Source organism: Talpa occidentalis, unplaced genomic scaffold (genome assembly GCF_014898055.3).
Source record: "Talpa occidentalis isolate TD23 unplaced genomic scaffold, MPIMG_talOcc4v2.1 talOcc4.2, whole genome shotgun sequence".
In the NCBI taxonomy this organism is placed as follows: Eukaryota; Metazoa; Chordata; class Mammalia; order Eulipotyphla; family Talpidae; genus Talpa; species Talpa occidentalis.
The window spans coordinates 46,712,932-46,734,323 of NW_023602073.1; the positions used below are offsets into that span (position 1 = coordinate 46,712,932).

General features: G+C 45.8%; 1 pseudogene; it reads right to left on the minus strand.

Moving 5' to 3' along the window:
* The window catches only part of LOC119251329 (patr class I histocompatibility antigen, A-108 alpha chain-like), a 113,656-nt pseudogene that overhangs the window by 35,139 nt on the left and 57,125 nt on the right, over positions 1-21,392 (minus strand).

Below are 21,392 nucleotides of genomic sequence, written 5' to 3' on the forward strand. Positions count from 1 at the left end.
CTTTTTTCTTTTAAATGAGATACCTGGCCTGTCTTAGGTTGGCATATCCCGTAACCAACCTTACCCGTCTTTGCTAATCCGGCGCACTTGGTCTGGACCGCTGTCTTAGGTTGGTCTGGACGGGCTACCCTCTTACCCGTCTTTGGCTCACAGGTTCTCTAGGGCTAAGTTGACCCATCCGGATGCCACTGGGGAGTCCTGGTCAAGTACCATGGCGCCAAGTACTTGCCTGACCACAATTGCACGTTTTTTGTTTCACTTCTGTAGCCGACGGAGAAACCATATGCCGAATGCACAAACAGCAACTCTGGGAGGAGTCCTCTAAACCAGGCAATGAGACCCTTACTCGAAACAGGGTAACCCGAGTGTTGTTAACAGTTATGAGCTGTCTCGCCAGTTGAGAGGTCAGGTTCAGGAGCTGGTGGTTCTAAGGTCCTCTGATTACACTATTTAACCTATTTTCTTCCATAAACATATTTTTCACCATAACAGGAATTACACAAATAAAACTGTACAAAAAGTTACAATGCATGTGAGTGGTTAACAAAAGTGTGTCTAGCTCTTCTTACATGAGCTAACTGCTGACTAAAAATAAAAAGTCCATTCTGCAAATGTCCATTCATATATTACTGTGTTGACAACGCAGAAGCAACACCGGCAGCTAAATTGTCCATAGTGTCCGTATTTACAGCAGCTTAAGTGACAGCAACGGCGGCAGCAGCCGCAGCCGCGGCCTCTGCTATTGAAATGACAACAATAGCTGCAGTGATGCTAAAATCACGTCTCCTCCTAGGTAGAACAGGGGAAAGGTGTGCAGAAACATCCACGGGCATGACTAAAATAGAAGGTAGACAACGATCATCGCTCTCTCTGCACTCCGGGCCCAGGAGGCAGAGAGGGGGCAAGTCTCCGCTGAACAGCTCAACCCAGTGGCATCTCCTGCATTATTGGGGAGGACAAAAAAGAAAGGAGGGGACAGACAGACAGCAGCAGACAAACTCTATAATCTATTATTCTGAATACTAACAATTATTCAATGGTAGAACTAATGTTTACAGAATAAATGCCATTAAATAATTTCACCTCACCCTGGCCCAACGGGGCACTATCCAATGGCTTGGAAGCCAGACCAATAGTAAGATTAGTGGCAAATACTTGCGGAAAAGTGGAATCATGATGATCAATGAGGAGCAAAAACGGCAGCTGATGCACAATCGCCCATCGTACTAACATCTGGGACGCTTGTGTCATCAATGTTAGCAGGGTCAGGTATATTGACAAACCGAACCAATCGAGCAGGAACCCATCGGGGTGCTTCTGCATCCTGTGGGAAAAGACAAATGCTGCCTGGCAGCTGTATTAATACTGGCGCGGGTGGTTGCCACTCATTATTAACTGGGTCCTTCCATCTCGCTTGCAGCATCGTGACCTGCAGAGGGTCTGGCGACCAGTGCCGATCAGCAGCTGACCACCCCTGAGTATCTAGGGTCAAAAAATTAAGGGTAAAGAGAGCTGTAGTCAAACGGTCCCTGGGGAGTGTTCTCGGAGGTGGCGCAGGAGGTGGCTCCCCAGGTGTTTTCCATCTCCTTTTACGCTTCCTTGGCTTATAACAACTGAGACCTTTCTCATCCTGTTCCTCCCCTCCTCCCGACTCATCAGTAGAATCATCTGGAGAAGGGGCTGTTGTTATTTTTTGAGTAGAGGAAGGGGGACTTACCGATGTAGAACTCTTAATGGAACTTCTATCTTCTTCCTCCGTTTGTCTCGCTGTCCTGACGGCCTCAGTGGCTAACTGAGTGGCAACAGTGCCAACGGCATTAAGAGCATCTCCCACCACTCTCCAGACCGTCAAAGTAGTGCCAGGAAGAGACTCAAGGCCATATAATTGCTGATGCAAGACAATACCTCCTTTCGCCTTATTCCAATTGTCACTATCGACCTGATCCTGCTTCAGAAACCATTTACTAGTAATACTAAGGGTCTCTACAAATCCTTTAAGAATTTTTCTACTGAGAGGAACCCCAAACTCTTTTAGAAGAGCTTCCAGGGAAATATCTAACTGCCCCTTGGACATTGAATTGCCCATGAATCCCAGCTACCTTACTTTACTTTACTTTACTTGCCGGCTCACCACAGCTGGTCCTTCAGCGGTTCCTTCGTTCTTTTTCGTGCCCCACGTTGGGCGCCACCTGTCCCGGCCCGCGGGATTCGGAGGCACGAAAAGAGAAGGGCTGAGGATTGAAATGAGGGGCTTGACAACTTGACGCTAGCGTTTGCTTCTTTATTTTTCCTTTTTCCTTTTCCTACTTTTACATGTTTTTTCCTTTCCCTGTCCTACTACCTTCCCTGGCTTTCTCTATGCTCCTCTCTCAGTACGTTTCTCAGTCTCCTCTCTCAAAGTCTCTACACAGCATCCTTTCCACAGTCTCCCTCTCGAGGTCTCCTCGCCTCATCCTCCACGCAGTCTCTCTCCTTCTCCTCCACGCAGTCTCTCTCCCCGCCGTCTCTCCAGTCTCTCCCGTGGTTTCCTTCTTATCCCCCCTCGCTCCTCTCTCGTACCTCTCTGTCCCACGTGCTCTTTCGGACGCGCAGTGGTTTCTCCGAAGGCGAAACAGAAAACGAAACCTAACTTGTGCGCATGCGCAACACGGCGCATGCTCCATGCGGCTCCGGACATGTGGCCAATTGTCAGGTCTTTTGGCCTCTGTACCTGCTGTTTTGAGTGTTGCATGTCTAGTGTTGTGCTGGGGCATCTATGTAGCTCCCATGAGCATCTCCTGTTATGTCTTCTGCTGTTTTCATGAGTTGGATCCTGGCCTATAGTTGCCACATGCTCCAGGCCCTCAGTGCAGGAAGATGCCGTCTTGGGAATATTTGTGTTTAGGACTTTAAAACATTGGCCACTGCTTCAGGTGAGGTAAACAACCTTTTGTGGTCTCAGTAGCTCTTTGTTTTCCCCTGGTTTTTTAAATAAACCCCATAATTGTCCTCTGAACCTGAGTGGTCTTGAAATTGTGTGCACCAGGGAAGCACTCAGATAGAGACTGGTAAACTATTTGGGCAGTGTCCTTGGCCAGCCTCAGTGCCCCTTGCTGCCTTTATCAGTCCTGATAGTGGACTGCATGAGAGGCACCCCAGACCTTCACACCTGCACATTTAAATGGTTTCTGCCACCCATTGCATAAAGACATACTCTAATGTGTATGATCTTCAGTAGAGTAGGACTTTAATACACTTGGTGTGCGATAAAAAGAACAGAAAGGCTGTAGTTAAAGTAGTTACTAAATGAAACACCCAAAAGCACCATTCCAGCAAGTGTCAATGTGCAGCTCAGCAGGGTTGGCCCAGAGCAGGACCCCTGAGGCCTGAGATCTTACAGCAAAACTAAGGCACCTTCTGGTGGAGACACATAGGAAAGGGGCAGAAGGGGCCAGGCAAGTCTGGAAGGAAAAGCACAAAATAAAAATGATACTGGGCAGTAAGGGGCACTAAAACTGGCCAAGGACAGTCCCAAATAGTTTACAGATCCCTGAGTTCTTCACCCACGTGCACAATTGCAAGACCACTCACGTTCAGAGAACAACAATAACAGGATTTATTTAACAAACAGGCAAAACAAAGGATCACTGAGGCCATAAGAATGGTTTCTCTCACCCCAAGCAGTGTCCAGTGTTTTAGTCCTAAGCAAAAGTCATCTAAGAAGCCGTCCACCTGCAGCTGGAGATGTTCAAACCTATCCCGAAAAGGACATCGCTTTCAAAAGGACATCTTCCTGCCACTGGCAGCCTGGAGCCTGTGGCAGCCAGACAATAGGCCAGTATCCAGCTCGCTCAGCCAGCAGAAGACGCAACACGAGGTGCTCAGTGGAGCTGCTGAGAGGAGCCAGCACAGCCCCAATCAGCATTGAAACTGCAGCTGCAGTAGCTAAATGGCCTGACAAACTGCCCACATGGCACACGGCTTAGTGAGGCGCCCAGTTCCAGGTCTTCACCTTCCTTTCCAGGCTCTAACAGCAGCAAAGCTGAGAGCAGGTGAAGAAGCTGTGATTGCTTCTCAGCCTTGGGCTTGTGCCAGAGACTTGGGGGACATGGGAGGAGACACTTGAAACATACATGGGTGAGAGACCTGCGGGGAGATTACAGTGGCAACATTTACCTAGATTTTGATTTTGCTCTTATCCTTCCAGACTTGTCTGGCTCTTTCTGCCCCTTTCCCATGGGTCCCCACCAGGAGGTGCCTTAGACTTTTGACAGGTTTTGGGGCCTCAGTGTCCCTGTTTTGGGCCAAACTGTTTGGCTGAGGTGACCACAAGGGGATGGGTGACTTTGGGTGTTTGATTGGGAAACCATAGTCTCCATTCTTTCCCTTCATTCTCGTTTTTGCACAGTGATTGTATTAAAGTCCCTTCCCATTAAATGTCTTAGGCACTAGAGTATGTTTTGTTTTGATGCGGCTGAGGGCAGAACCCATTTAGCATGGGCAGGTTTGGGGATCCTGGTTTCCCTCACTCTGCCTGGTAACAGAACCTCCCTTTACTATGGATATCACACTGTCACAGTCCTGCCCCTAAGCAAAAATACATATATATTTTTATTTCTCAAAATATCCAAAATACACTTTACATGTGGTCAAGCATTCCATACCTTGGTATGTATCCAAAGGAGGTAAAAACACTGATTCCCAAGGATATGCGCCTCCTGTGCTCACTGCAGCCTGTGCACAATAACCAAGCTTTGGAAACACCTCAGTGCCCAGCGACAGATGAGTGGGTTAAGAAGAGATGGTAGACAGACACAGTGGAATACTACTCAGCTGTGAAAAAGTTGAATTTGCAACAACATGGATAGATGTGGCAGGAATTATGCTAAGTGAAATATATTAGAATGAGAATGTCAAATGCTGAGTGATGTCACTCATTAGTGGAATATAAAGAAACAAAGCAGGGACAGATGAGACTAAACTGAAACATACTCTAGAAATATGACTGCAGAACTGAGGCTATGTGGGAGGAGAGGGAGCGGGTTTGATGCAGGAAACAAAGTGGGAAGAGGGCCCGGTGATGGTGGTGAGGACTATGGGTGTCCTCAGGTGGGTGAGAAGTGGTAACAAACACGTGAAGATGTGTGACCCTGTGCCTCTAACACATACAGTGTGTAAACTGATGTTTGCTCAATGGACATAATACAATAATGGGGGCTGGAGAAAGAAACTTTTTTCAGCAAAAGAAAGATAAGTTGTTGCCTCCATCCATCACTGACCTCAGGACTTTGCCTTCGCCTCCTCACTGTCATGCAGGGTGAGGGGCTGGTTTCCCACAAGGGCAGAGGCAGGAGGTTCAGGGACTCCTGGGGCTGCTCAGACACCGCTCAGTAGAGACACTGCAGAGAGGGTGGCTCTGAGGGGACCAGAGACAGAGGGTCAGAGTAACCCCAGTGCTGAGTGAGGGTCTGGTTCCCAAGGAGAGGGGAGTGTGTGTGTGTGTGTGTGTGTGTGTGTGTGTGTGACAGGAGAGAAGGGACACACAACATAAGAAAATGGGGGAGAATTATACATCAAGCCCCAGCATAAATAAATTCAAATCCCACAGAGTGGGAGAATGTCAGTACAGCACCTCAATAACTACAGTTCCATGAAGAAGCTGTCTTTGAGCAGGATGTGAGGAAGCACTGGGTCTCAAGAATAGAGGAAGTTTAGAAATATGTCATGGTTGGGCTGAGCTGAAGGAGCTGGGTAGGACCCCCTGAAGGTCCCTTGCTAGGTTGTGGTTGCACCTGACAGCCCCTTCCCCCAGTGCCCAATGTTCACTTCAAGCTCTTCTCCTTTAGGGTCACTGCAGAAAACTGACAGATCTTAGAGTCAGGGAGCTCCATCCTGGAAGCCCCTCTGTTTCATTTCCTCTGTGGGCCAAAGCTACTTTCTCTCTAGACCAGAGCTGGAGGGAGTCCCACAGGGGGAGGGAGGAGTATGTGCCCTGCTGGCCTGGCCCAGGGGCAGGATTAGCCCAGGTCACCCCAGTTACTGGGCCTGAGCCTTTGTCTAGGGTCTAGAAAGGGAGGGAGAGATGGAGCAGGGGTTACCTCAGCTCTTGGACGATGTAATTTAGAGGTGGTGAATTGATGTTTCTTTCTCATTCTGAGGTTCTCCCATCTCCCCAGGGTAACCCTCCCTATGCAGCAGGGAGAGGATCTCAGATAAACCCAGGCTGCTTCCCCCACCTCCCTCCCCACTAGTGTTCAAGATGAATCTCCTTGTATTCATAACCACACTGGAGGAGAGCACAGAAAGATAAGCATTGTTACTGTATTTGTTACCAGGATTGGAGGTAAGATTTTTTTTTTTTACTGTAAAGATACTTTCATGTTTATTTTTTTAAATTAATTAATTTGCATGTATTTTACATAATTTTTCCATTTTTAAACAATGTTTGCTTTTTTTTCCTCCTCAGGTGTAGTCCCCACAGAATTTCCTTCACCAATGCACCAATTCACCCATGCACGATCACCTCAGTCCCCTGTGTTCCACCCTCCCTCCCTCTGATCCCTTCCCCACCCACTCCCTGCAGGATGACTCTGGTTATAATTGTCTGTATGTTTTTCTTTTGTGTGTGTGTGTGTGCGTGTGTGCTTTGTATTGTTATTATTCCCCCCCATGTCTTATTTGGTTCCCCTATATTCCTCCTATAAATGAAACCATCTGGTACTTTTCATTTTCCCTCTGACTTATTTCACTGAGCATAATTCCTTCTAGCTCCATCCACATTGCTGCAAATGGCATTAGTATATCTTTTTTGATTGCTGAATAGTATTCCATTATGTATCTATACCATATCTTCTTGATTTGGTCATCTATTTTTGGGCATTTGGGTGGTTTCTATATCTTACGCATTGTAAATAGTGCTGCAATAATCGTAGGGGAACAGGTGTTCTTTTGAATCAATGTTTTTGTGTCCTTTGGGTAGATCCCTAGGAGAGGAATTGTTGGGTCATATGGTAGCTCCATTTTCAGTAGATGGAGGACCCTCCAGACAGCTTTCCATAGTGGCTGGACCAGTTTGCACTCCCACCAGCAATGTAGGAGAGTTCCTTTTTCACCACATCCTCGCCAGCATTTGTTGTTGTTAGTTTTTTTGATATGTGCCATTCTTACTGGTGTAAGGTGGTATCTCATTGTAGCTTTGTTTTGCATTTTCCTGATTATAAGGGATGTTGAACATTTTTTCATTGTCTGTTGGCCATTTGCATTTCTTCTTTGGAGAAGTGTCTTTTAAGTTCTTCTGCCCATTTCTTGACTGGATTGTTTACTTTGTTTTTGTTGAGTCCTGTGAGTTCTTTGTGGATCTTTGTGATCACTCCCTTATCAGTTGTGTGGAGTGGAAAGATTTTTTTTCCCAATCAGTGGGGTCTCTCTCTGTTTTGGTTAATTTCTCTTTTGCTGTACAGAAGCTTTTCAGTTTGATGTAATCCCAGGTGTTTATCTTTGCCTTCAATTTCTTTGCTTTGGGTGATGAGGCTTTAAAGGTGTTTCTGAGACGTATGCCTTGTGGTGTCTTACCTATATTCGATATAGTTTGTGGTTTCAGGTCTTATGTCCAGATCTTTTATCCATTTTGAATTGACTTTTTGTGCATGGTGAGAGATAGTGGTCTAGTTTCATTCTTTTGCATGTGATGTTCCAGTTTTCCCAGTACCATTTGTTGAAAAAACTGTCCTTGTTCCATTGCATATTCTTTGCTCCCTTGTCAAAGACTAGTTTTCCATTTATGTGTGGCTTTATTTCTGGGCTTTCTGTTCATTCCATTCATGCCCCTGGTTGCTTCCAATTAGCCTTGATTTTGACCTGCCAGTCTGCCTGGTGCAGAATGAACTTGTCGGTCTCCTTTTGAAGAACCTGGGCTTCCTGATGGGTCTGAGGGCAGGAGTGGTGCTGGGTGAGAGACGGCTGGGTGATCCCTCAACCCATGAAAGTGCTTCATATGCTCACACCATGGGCCCTTATGTCACTGGAGCTTCCTGACGTTGAGGTCTGCCTGGGGATCCTCCTCAAAGGTGCAGAACCAGACTGTGTCTCCACAGACAACACTGTGACTGAGGCACCTGGGGAATTGGGGCGCCTTGTTTGGAAGATCTCGTCCAGGAATTTGCCTTCCTGTGAAGCGTTTCCAGGGGGTCTCTGTGCACCCCCAACTGTAAAGAGTCAAGGGGCTTCCTCAAGGAGATGCTGCCTGGCTGCTGAGGAGGGGAACATCACCGCCTCCAGCAGCTCAGCTCAGCCCAGAGCCCTGGAAAGCACAAAGCTTTGAAAGCCCATGTTTTTATTTTAGAAAATGTGGGAAAAGATTTGGATTACTTTCTGCAAAGTTTCTTAAGAAACTGGAGGGATGGGCCTCCCCGGTGGTGCAGCGGTTGAGCACTGGGTTGCAAAGCTGCCCACAGCCTCTGCAGCACCAGTTCGATCCCTGGCCGCTCCCCGGCCACTGGAGGAGGGTCCCACATGGTGCACAGACCTCTCCTGCCACCTACTGCTCCCCTCAGCAGTGTGCTTCGGTCCTTCTGCCTGCTCTGCTCCCCGCTCTGGCTCTGGTGAATTCTCTCACCTCCCGTGCTTCTGACTGTACCCAGTGCTTGTATAAATAAATAAATAAATCTTTAAAAAAAAAAAAAAATCCCTGGATGTGAGAAATATTTAAAAAAGAAAAAGAAACTGGAGGGAATGTGTCAGAGGAAAGACAGTGGTGTCCATGCAGGCCCCTCCCTCACAGCCCGGCTCAAGGAGAGTCCCCCAATGTCTCCTCAGGGGCCTCTGCTGCCTCCTCTAGTGAGCAGAGGACTCACGTCAACAGGGGAGGGAGACCTGCCCTGTCTGTCATGTCTTCCCTCCTGGGGTGAATGTGGGGAGTGAGCCCCTGAGCATGTGTCCAGGCAACACGGGACCCAGCACAGGGCATGCTTGAACCTGAGGGCTCCTAGGGCCTTTGTGGGAAGGAACTTGAAATAGAATTCAAAAGAAGAGCATAAAAGCAGCACTCAGCTGCCACTGCCGGGAGCCCAAGTTCTAGCTCCGGTGACAGCTGAGACGCAGACGGGCTGGCTCACGTGCATCTGGCGGCTTCCTTAGCCTGGCCAGGCCCTGGCCTAGTCCTTTCCCTGAGCTCAGGGTTTTCATCTGTTCTTGGATCTGTGAGAAGGGAAGTCCCTTTCCCCAGCACAGCCTCATGCACTCAGGTTTTTGTTGGGGGCTCAGGGTGCTCATAGGCCCTTCTCAGGGCCCCAGTCTCCTTATGTGAGGACACCCTGCATGGCCAGGATCTGGGCTTGACTGGAAATGGACGGTGATTAGGACCTGGAGCACCTGCCACGGCTCCTGCTGATGTCAGTGGGCAGATCCGGGGACCCGCAGGTAACGGAGACCTTCTACCCTCATGACCCACACGATGTGATGTGGGGAGGCTGACACACCTGTCCCTTCACTGATGCCAACATTGGACTAATATGATAGGACCCCTGACGCCCAATCCTGAGCAGGTTCTAATGAGCGACCATGGGAAAGCTGTGTCTCTGCTGGAGACAAGGTCAGGTGTGCTCGAGTCCTCCGAAACCAAAGATCGGGGCTCTTATCTCTTTAAAATTTCTTAACAGAAAAAATACCATGGCCTGTTTTTCTGCGCTAGTGATAGGCACCTGTCTGTTTCGGAATCCAAGCTCATCTCTAAATTTGGGATTTTTCTGCAGGGTCAGTTTGGTTTCTGGGGTGTGAAAGCCCAGAACTGGCTCACGGGAGGGTGACCCGCAGAGCCCAGATGCCCTCCTCCTGCAGAGAGAGAGTCTTCCCTTTCACTCAAGGAATCTTCAGTAATCCCAGGGTGCATAACAAAGTGTTGCCATGAGTGGTGTGTTCGAGGAGCAGCCTCTCCCCCAGCACGGGGGCCTGCTGTCCAGGCTCTAGGGAGCAGCACATGACTCAATAGAGAGACTCCCATAGTTCCCATCTGTGGGAACCCAGAGCTTCGAGTGAGGTGTGTCCCTGCCAGGGCCTCTCCCACTGCTAGAGACGAGACTAAGGTCAGAGAGTCACTGACAGAAACAGAAGTCCCAGGGCCTACCCCTGGGCAGACTCAGAGCAGATCATGTCAATGATCTGTGGCTTAGTTTCTCCTTTTGTTGTAATTATTTTTTTAAGATTTATTTTTATTTATTTATGCATACAAGAACTGGGGTGTAGGCCAGAGGTGTGTGGGTGAGTGGACTCACCAGAGACAGAGTGGGGAGCAGAACAGGCAGATTGACTGAAATACACTGCTTAGGGGAGCAGCAGGCGAGTCAGGAGAGGTCTGCTGAGCCATGAGGGTCAGCTCCCAGGCCAGGGATTGAACTGATGCTGTAGTGGCTCATGATAGCCTGATAGTGCTGAGACTTGAACCCCTGCGCCACCAGGGAGGCCCACACCATTATTCATGAGTATTATTGAAACAATTTATCACCATCTTGCAACCACACAGAGCTCCTTTACCTCTCACAGCGACTCTGGAGGCAAAGGGGAGAGTGGCTTCTCCTCCCCAGGAGAGAAGTGGGTCTCAGGAGGGGGTGATCTGTGGGTCACTTGCCCCCTCGGATAGAAGAACAGCTCTAATGGGCCCCTGGGGTGACCTTACCCCCGTGTCTGCAGTGTCCACGTGGGGAGAGGGTCTCTAGGCATCTCTGCCCTAAAAGTCCATCCTCACTATCTGTGGCTTCAGAGGCCATGTCTGACTGATGTGGACGCTGTGCAGATGACTGATTGGAGGCTGGCTTGGATCTTGCCCCAGGAATGGGACAGGAAGGCAAGACCAACCCTCAGTGTATAACATTGGCCTTGCAGTGAGCAGGGCAGGGCACTGTAAAGCAGCCTGGCTTGGGTTGGCATCGATGCCAGCGAGGATGACAGCTGACCAGTAGGTTGGGTGGAAAATCAGAGCAAGGCTGAGCAAGTGGCCCCTGTATTCACCAGGAAGGTGTCTCTCTGTTATTTATGGGGTCACCGAGGCTTGTCCTTAGAGATAGTACATGGGGGAGCCTGTCTCACTTCTGGGCTCCTTTAGAGAAGGTATTTTCCTCCTGCACTGGGGTCTTCACAGCCAGAGGCAGCTTATGGTCTGTTTGTCCTGCAGTCTGGCCTGTGGTTTGGGCTGCGCCTCCCTCTATAGAGAGTGGGACAGTCCCTCTTCCAGCGTCCTGTGTGATGGCACAGAGGGCATGGCCCTGAGTGGACTCTTTGGACACTTGTGGCTGAAATGTCCTGATTGCTTCAGGCCCTTTTAGAGAGACAGAAGATTTACATTAGTTCCCAAAGTCCTTGTGTTTCACTTGGTCTCATGAGAATAAAGGCAGCTTCCCCATCAGCTGCTGTGAGTCTCTCACTTGAGTCTCCAGCATTTTCCCTCCTGCCTCAGTTGTAGTGTAAGAATTGAAATTTATACTCCCAACTTTGGGCAGGATTTCTTTGTTCTCTAGTTTATGAGCTGACTAGACAGGAGCTCAAAAGAAGGTCTGAGGACACAGTGCAGGGATGAGCAGGCAGTGGAGGCCTCATTACCCACCTTCAAGAGATGGGTAATGAGTAACCCAAGCCACCCCTTTTTTGTCATCTCTGACTTGTAGCCAAAAGGCACCCCTTTTGGGTCTCAAAATTGTGGAGGGAAGGTGACCTGCACCCACATGTTGGAGGGGAGAGATCCCGTGGCTTAGTCACCCTCACCTATGCCCAGCAGCCTCTCGTCCTGCCCCTACTCCCTTCCACAGGTCTGAACACGCAGTCGGGCACCTGCCTGGAGGGCTGGTCTCAGGGGCTGGTGAGACGCCAGGACACGGAGGAGGAGCCTTTCCCAGCTTCCAGAACAATATCTGAGGTGACTGAATGGAGAAGCAGGGAAAACAAGGAGGGGATCCAGGGGCCAGTCCAGGGGGGACAGAAAATCTGTGAGGACAGACTCTAAGGTGGACTGGTACAACGCAGCACTTTCAATGGTTATGTTCTCAGTTTGTGTGGGGAAATGTGACCACAGACCAACATTGTGTGCAAAGCTGTGGTAACAGTAACAAACTACGACTGAAATTTTCTGTCAAGTTCATTTCTTCAGTTTTCATTGGGAGATTCTCCCCCCACCCCCAAGGGGCCTTCACTGTTTGACTATTTGAAGTGACTATGTGACTTCACTATTTGAGTCACAAAAAACCAGACCCCCATTCACACCACAGTGTCAGTGGGAATCATTCATATATTTTAATATTGTCCTCTGCTTAAGCTCAAGAAGGCAAATTGCCCAAAAACAAGCTGGATATAAACTGAGCACTTTTGATAGTCATTTCAGCTGAAACCTGGGAAATAATTTGACTGCCCCACCACTTTACAAAGGTATGGAATTTTCATGCTGTTATGTGAAAGATTTTTATTTTTATGTCTTCAAAAATTAAGAAAAGTTGATGGTTGATGTGATGTTTAAGGCTATAAGGTTTCTGGCTTGTGCATTTTCTGTTAATAATTTGTTATATAATGTTAAGACAGTGCTCATGTAGTTGTTGAGTCTCATCAGCTCTTTGCAGATTTTTGTGATCAGTCCTTTATCATTAGTGTTGTGTGCAAAAATGTTCTCCCAGTCGGTGGGGTTTCTCTTTGTTTTTGTTATTGTCTCTTTTTGCTGTGCAGAAGCTCTTTAATTTGATGTAGTCCCAGCTGCTTATCTTTGCCTTCACTATCACTGCTTTGGGTGCAACAAAGAAAATAATCCAGCCAAAAAAAGGGCAGAAGAGCTAAAAAGAAACTTCTCTGAAGGGGAAATGCAAATGGCCAACAGCCATATGAAAAAATGTTCAACATCACTTGTAATCAGGGAAATGCAAATCAAAACTACCATGAGATACCATCTCACAACAGTGAGAATGGCACATATTAAAAAATCTAGCAACAACAAAAGTTGGCGAGGATGTGGAGAAAAAGGAACTCTTCTGCACTGTTGGTGGGAGTGCAAACTGGTCCAGCCACTATGGAGAGCTGTGTGGAGATTTCTGGACCTACTAAACATAGATCTTCCGTATGATCCAGCAATTCCACTCCTAGGTGTTTACCCAAAGGACACAGAAACTTCAATTCCAAAGAATACCTGCACCCCTATGTTTATAGCAGCACTATTTACAATAGCTACGCTTTGGAAACAACCCAAATGCCCAAAAATAGATGACTGGATCAAGAAGATGTGGTACATATACACCATGGAATATTACTCAGCATTCAAAAAAGATAAACACATGCAATTTGCAGCAACATGGATGGCTCTGGAAGGGATCATGCTCAGCGAAATAAGCCAGAAAGAAAAAGAAAAATACCGGATGGTCTCACTCATAGCAGGAATCTAGAAAACTTAAATAAGGGACCAGGAAAATGAATAACTATAAGAAAGTAAAAATCAAAATCAACAAAAAAATATGAACCAGAGACACTCTATGGGGGGTGGGGGGCGGGGAAGGGAGGGATTGGGGTCAAAATAAGGGGGTTGCAATTGTATGGGGAATATAAAAATAAAATTTATTTAAAAAAAAGACAGTACTCATGTAAAGGAAACAATGTGATTTGGGTGACTTCATACATATAAAGTGAAATAATTATTTCCTTGTCTTTCTTTTTTAGTGAAGATGAATTTTTATTTTTTTATGCATACAAGAACTGGGGTATAGCCCTGAAGTGTGGGTGTGACAAGAGTCACTGGATACAGAGTGGGGAGCAGAACAGGCAGATCTACTGAAATGCACTGCTGAGGGGAGCAGCAGGCGAGACAGGAGAGGTCTGCTGTGCCTTGTGGACCAGCTCCCTGGTTGGGGATCAAATTCATGCCATAGTGTCTGGTGATAGGTTGGTAGTGCTGAGACTTAACCCCTGTGCTACCAGGTGTGCCCTGTTTTCTTGTCTTTCCTCTAACTTCAGACATTTGTTATGCTTCAGACATTGCCTGTAAATACAAGTTTGTGTAATAACATTGATAATTAAAATATTTACCACAGATAGAAATCTTAATATATGGCTGTGAAGGTATGAAAACAGCTAAGCTGCTGCTTATGATTAACTAATAGTCTTGTGGATGAAAGGAAAAGGGAGAGTTGTGTAAACTTATTTGTTGAAGGTCAAAGATGAATAACCTATTATATATTGATAGATCACATTTATGGGACAATAACATACATTTTGGAGTTTTGCTCCTATAACCCTCCAAAAAATACGCTTGAAAAGATCAAAGTTATCAGAATAGATAAAATAAATAGCTATGAAGATGAATCAGGCCTGGGCTCTGTTCCAAGGAGAGTGTGGTCACAGTAGTGTGCTGAGAATGGAGGGGCCCGGGAGGCTTCAGATTGGACTGTGGTATTTACTCAAAAGGAGGGAGGGCGGATAAATTGTATTGTTAAGTGAGACACATCATTAAATTATTTAAATGCTCATTGTTTCCAAGAGAAGAAAAGAAAAATATACGTAATGTTCTTGACAAGGGTCACAGCTCCTTCAGTAGTGTACTCAAGATTTGTGCATTTCTCCAGATAGTTTTATCTCAAAAAATATTCTTAAACCAAGTGTTAAGAAATGAAATGTGGGGCCTCCCCTGGTGGCACAGCGGTTGAGCGCTGGGTTGCAAAGCTGCCCACAGCCTCTGCAGCGCCAGTTTGATCCCCAGCCACCAGCGAGGGTCCCACATGGTACGACAGACCTCTCCTGCGGTGCCACTGCTCCCCTCAGCAGTGTACTCATCAGTCTGCCTGTTCTGTTCCCCGCTCTGGCTCTGGTGAATTCTCTCACCCTCCCGTGCTTCTGACTGTACCCAGTGCTTGTATAAATAAATAAATCAATCTTAAAAAAAAAAGAAATGAAATGTGGGGAGTCCCTAGTGACATAAGGGGTTAAGTCTCAGCACTGTGAAGCTATTGGCAGCTATTGGAGAAAGAGTTCTAACCCCAGCCAGGGAGCTGACCCACATGGCACAGCAGACTTCTGTTTCAACCGCTGTTCCCCTCAGCAGTGTGTTTTGGTAGATCCACTTGCTCTGCTCCTTACTCTGTCTCTGGTGAATCCTCTCACCCCCACACCTCTGGCCTGCACCCCAGCTCTTGTATACACAAATAAACAAATCTTAAAAAAAAATCAAAGAAAGATGGGTACTGACATCTGCAACTAACTTTGAAATGCATCAGAAAGATAAGATGGATGAATAGAGAGATGGATCCTTGGATAAAGATGAGTGATAAAGCAAATGTAGCAAATGCTAATGCTGGCATCTAGGTGGTGTGCTCTGCACTATTATTTCAATTACTCTGTGTGCTTGAAAATGTTCATAAAATACCATAGACTAAGGGGTAAATGTGACCACACTCTAGGGCAGGAGGTCAATGTCTTCAGCCTGTCCTTCAAAGCCTCTGGGGGCACCCATTTTTCTGAGTTGCCTGGAGGATGGAGACCACCAAGAAACTATTTTGCAAGGCTGTCAACCTGGCAGAAATCAAAGCTCTGAGTTTTCAATGTCTCCTCAGTGTCAGCTCCCAACATGCTTGTACGTCTGCTTCTAGGAGGTTCTGCAGCAGCTGCTCTCTGGACTGGCCTGGTTCCTCTCTACCGACACCTGCATTGATTGAGTTGTGTCCTGTTAGAGTTTTTTAACGTGCTCCTTGACCAGAATCACGTCTTCTTTCAGAAAAGTTGTCTCCTGTGTCAAGGCTGGGGCACCACAGAGCATGTGGGGCATGTTCTGAAGTGCCTGGTGACTTGCTTCTTCCTTTGTGCTTTAGCTCTTGGGTGAGCAGCTGCAGCCTCCTCCCCTGGGAGGCTTGTCACTGCCTTCCCGGCAGCCTTTCTAGGGCCCCTGATGTTGCCCTGCTCTTTGCTTCTTCACATTGAAGTTTTCAGCAAGCGTCTTGGAGAAGTCCCTGCCCACACCACCCAGGCCTCTTGCCCAGGCCTTGAGAGCCGGCTCTGAGTGGCAAGGAGGCCTGGAAGGTGGCCCCTTTGGAATCTTTGGCAAATGCACAGGCATTTGTCCCCTGAGACCCCTCTGGCAGGTTGTTGAGATACACACCTGGATCTAGGATTTGCATCATTATGACCTTATGAGAGCCAGTCACAGCTGAGCAGTGAGTAGACTAGGATGCTTTTCCTTCTTGGACTGAATTTTTTATTGGCCCTGGAGTTATAATTACCTTGTTCCCTCACTAGCTTTGTTCCTGTTATGCTTATTCCTAATCACCCGAAGACCACCCCAGGGTCAGAATCTCCATGGACACATCACACACACCAGCTATTCTGCCTGCTTCATCCCGGGCAGACCCCTGTCCCATAGCCTCAGCCCTGTCTCCCGGGGCCTGCTCACCTGGGCAGGGCTGAAGGCCCAGATCCCTCACCTCACCCTTGGCCTCTCCTGTCCCCACTTCCCTGTGGCTGATTTTCCTGTGTCCTGTTTTCCCTGTCCATCATCTTTGTCTCCCCTTTGCCCACTAGTGTCTTCTGCCCACTGGAGGAGGGACGTGGACAGTGACCCCTGAGACCACGAACAGCTGAAGTGAATGTCTGTGCCCCCAGCGCCTCCCTCACCTGGGTCTGACATGGGGTCTTGGCTGAATTCCCCTGAGGACTGGGCAGGCCTGGCTCCAGGGTCTTCTGGCCTCCGGGCCTGAGTTGTCTCTTGAGGGCCCCAAGGTCTGTCCTTCTCCAGCCTCTTTCTGAAAGTTCCTGGGGCGGGTCATGGTGTGGGGCTGCTCTTCCTCTGTAGGAGGAACCCGGGGAGGACACTCAGCGTGCACATTTTATCTGTGAGTGCTCAGGGATTTTCTTAAATTTTTTCATCATTTCCATTCTCCATTCTTTTAGACGCTTGTATTATTAACTAGTTGGAATCTCCTGGTTGAGAGACTCAGTTTCTTGTAGGTCTTCTCTCTGCTTATCATTTCCTTTCCATTTACATTATTTAGTGGGAGTGAGACTTTAGTATTCCAGTTCATCTACTCATTTATTCATTTCTATGATTAAATCTCTAATTTTCAAGAACTCTTATTCTGAGCCCCTGAAATTTTATAACATCTTTTTTTTCTCTTTCCTTTTTTTTAGTGCTAGAAAGTTACCAAATTTACCTATAATGCATAGGGAATCTACATCGAAATAAGTGTCTGAAATCCGTGCAGGAAATCTCCTGAGACATTACCTGGCACCCCAGGAGAGAGGAGGGGGTCACATGGCAAGGACAGGGTAACTCTTGACAAAGATCAGGTATTCTATGTTTGCCCTGACATATAAGTAGGTTTCTTGGATACAAAGCTCGTTTCTGGTAATAGCCCTAATTTTGGGTTAGACCACCCTTTTCATACTAGGTAGTTCTAGAAGTGTAATCGTTTCTTAAGATGAACCCCTGATGAACCTCAGATGGAAATAATTCATATGCCAAGGTGGGCTGTCTGGGGGACACCTTTTTTTTTTTTTTTTTTTTTTAATAATAAATTTTATTTTTTATTCCCATACAATTGCAGCCCCCCCATTCTGACCCCAATCCCTCCCCTCCGCCCCTCACCCCCAAAAAGTGTCTCTGGTTCATAGTTTTTTGTTGATTTTGATTTTCACTTCTTATAGTTATTCATTTTCCTGTCCCTTATTTAAGTTTTCTAGATTCCTGCTATGAGTGAGACCATCTGGTATTTTTCTTTTTCTTTCTGGCTTATTTCGCTGAGCATGATCCCTTCCAGCGCCATCCATGTTGCTGCAAATTGCATGTGTTTATCTTTTTTGAATGCTGAGTAATATTCCATGGTATATATGTACCACATTTTCTTGATCCAGTCATCGATTTTTGGGCATTTGGGTTGTTTCCAAAGCTTAGCTATTGTAGACAGTGCTGCTATAAACATAGGGGTGCAGGTGTTCTTTGGAATTGATGTTTCTGTGTCCTTTGGGTAAATACCTAGGAGTGGAATTGCTGGATCATATGGAAGCTCTATGTTTAGTAGGTCCAGAAATCTCCACACAGCTTTCCACAGTGGTTGGACCAGTTTGCACTCCCACCAACAGTGCAGAGAGTTCCTTTTTCTCCACACCCTCGCCAACATTTTTGTTTGCTAGTTTTTTTTAATATGTGCCATTCTCACTGTGTAAGATGGTATCTCATGGTAGTTTTGATTTGCATTTCCCTGATGACAAGTGATGTTGAACATTTTTTCATATGCCTGTTGGCCATTTGCATTTCCTCTTCAGAGAAGTTTCTTTTTAGCTCTTCTGCCCATTTTTTGACTGGATTATTTTCTTTGTTGTTGTTGAGTCTCATCAGCTCTTTGCAGATTTTTGTGATCAGTCCTTTATCATTAGTGTTGGGTGCAAAAATGTTCTCCCAGTTGGTGGGGTTTCTTTTGTTTTTGTTATTGTCTCTTTTACTGTGCAGAAGCTCTTTAATTTGATGTAGTCCCAGCTGTTTATCTTCGCCTTCACTATCACTGCTTTGGGTGATGTGTCTGTAAAGATGTCTTTGATGTGCAAATCACGTAGTGTTTCGCCTATATTTCCTTCTATGTATTTTATGGTTTCAGGTCTTATGTCTAATTCTTTAATCCATTTTGAGTTGATTTTTGTGTATGGTGTGAGGTAGTGGTCAAGCTTCATTCTTTTGCATGTAGCGACCCAGTTTTCCCAGCACCATTTATTGAACAAACTTTCTTTGCTCCAATGCATAGTCTTTGCTCCTTTGTCGAAGATTAGTTGACCATAAATCTGTGGGTTTATCTCTGGATTTTCTATTCGATTCCATTGGTCTGTATGTCTGTTCTTGTTCCAATACCATGCAGTTTTGATGATTATGGCTTTGTAGTATAGTTTGAAGTCTGGGAGTGTGATGCCTCCATTCCCTTCTTTTTTTTTCAGGAGAGCTTTGGCTATTCGGGGTTTTTTGTGATTCCATATGAATTTCATCATAATTGTTCTATTTCTTTGAGAATGACATTGAAATTTTGATGGAATAGCATTGAATCTGTATATTGCTTTTGGAAGGATGGCCATTTTAATAATGTTTATTCTTCCAATCATGAGCAGGGATATCTCTCCATTTCTTTGTGTCTTCTTCTATTTCTTTTAACAGTGTTTTATAGTTTCTTTGTATAGGTCCTTACCTCTTTTGTTAGATTTATTCCCAAATATTTGATTTTTTTGTTTCAATAACGAAAGGGATGGTTTTTTTTGATTTCTTCTTCTTCAGATTTTTGTTTGTGTATAGGAAGGCTACTGACTTTTGCGTGTTGATTTTGTATCCTGCCACTTACTGAACTGATTGATGAGTTGAATTAGCTTTCTGTGGAGTTTTGGGTCTCTATGTATAATATCATATCGTCTGCAAATAGTGATAGTTTGACTTCTTCTTTCCTATTTGGATTCCTTGGATGTCTTTCTCTTGTCTTATTGCCTGGCTAGGACTTCCAGTATTATATGAAAAGCAGTGGTGGAGTGGACATCCTTGTCTGTTCCAGATCTTAAGGAACTTTCAGCTTTTCACCATTGAGAATGATACTGGCTGTTGGCTTGTCATAGATGGCCTTTATTGAGGAGTATGCCTTGTATCCAAGAATTTCAAGGGCTTTATCATGAATGGGTGTTGCACTTTGTCGAAAGCTTTCTCAGCATCTATTGATATTATCATATGGTTTTTATATTTCTTTTTGTTGATGTGTTGGATAACGTTGATTGATTTTCGGATGTTAAACCATCCTTGGGGGACACCTTTCTGAACACCTGGGAGAGGCCTGTCCTTCAGAGCATAATAAATGAGGGAAGAGCAGATGAGCGTGAGGATGGCACCAGGAGGTAGATTAGGCTACAGGTCTCCTCAATATGGCTGGGTCCTGGGGCAGGACGTGGAGTGTTGAGGGAAGTTGAGGGAAGAGGAGACAGGCTGGTCTATGGGGACAGAGCACGTGTACCCGGGTCAGAAGTGACAGTTATGGGAAGAGATAAAATCTTTTCCTTAAGCTTAATTTGTTTTTAATATATATATTTTTTGATACTACTGATACCATCTGATTTTTTGATACTTTTGATACTATTGATAGTAGTGGTCGGACCTGTTAGCACTCCTGCTTCTCTGCTTTCACAATAAACATGCTCCTTCCTCCCAGCACGGGTCTTAGGTCGGGGTTACACGTGTCTTTATCTCCTTCACTCAGTGGCCATCTCTCCTGACAGTACAAGCTCCACGTCTCCAGGGGCCTCTCTCTGCTCCCCATTGTATCTGCAGGGGAGGCAGCTTGGGGAGGCAGGAGCCAGTCAGGGAGAGGGATGCTGGGAAGTGAAGGGGAGGCAAAGGCAGAGAACACGGAGATGCTCCCTGGTTGACTGAGAAAGCACCAAAGTGTGGTCTGTGGAGCCCTTGAAGTCACCCAGAATCTTTCATGGGATCCATGAGGTAAAACCAGTTTCAAACATCACTTAGACACAATTCACAATTGTCTTTTCACTATTTTGGCATTTGCTGAGGTAAAAATTAGTAAGAGTGGAGCTTATAGTACCACTGCAGAAGAATAATTCTTCACCAGCATTTACTTGCAGGAACAAAAATCAAAGCCAGTCTCAACTGAAAATGTCCTGAAAAAAACTTCAAAAGTTACCTTCATTATTGCGTCATCCTCAACTCCACATTTTCAAATATCTGATGTGCTGACCTGGAAGGACACACAGAGCACTTCTGTGGCATTCCAAGCACTGAGTCCAAGGAAAATATTTGTATGGAATGAATTAGACTCTTTTTATTTGTGGGCAACACCAATCTTACCTGAGGGATGAAACACCAATACTAAGGTCATTTAAATTTAGGTAATTAGCAGACACGTTCCTCAAAATGAATGTCTGTTTCTTAAAGTAAATCAACAATGACAAATGACAGTAACTCTGCCTGATAAAATATAAGCTCTCAAAGAAAACCAGAATTATGAAAAATTGAGTGCATCACTACTTGACAATTTATAGTATGAATTTTCTTTTGGGATTTGTGATTTAAAAAATAAAACATTTTTTGATGACTTGATTCCAGGGTAATTAACACTGAAGATCTATGTAACTTAGTGAAACAATGTATCACCTTAAAAAACCATACATTACCACAAGGTCCAATCAACATACAAGAGAGGTCTATGGAAATGTAACAGAATATGAAATATTACATGATATTATTTCAGGTTTCACTTAGCTAATAACCTTAGAGAAACTACCATCTGTACAGTTTTAATTTAGTATCAATATTCACAATTATCTGAAAATAGTCCTAGTTTCTTCATTCCTCCAGGCTGCTGCTTCTCCCAGCCCAAATCCACTCCTCCCTAAGGTGGGGAAGGGAATTTGGAGCCGCCCCTGTTTGTGGATGTCAC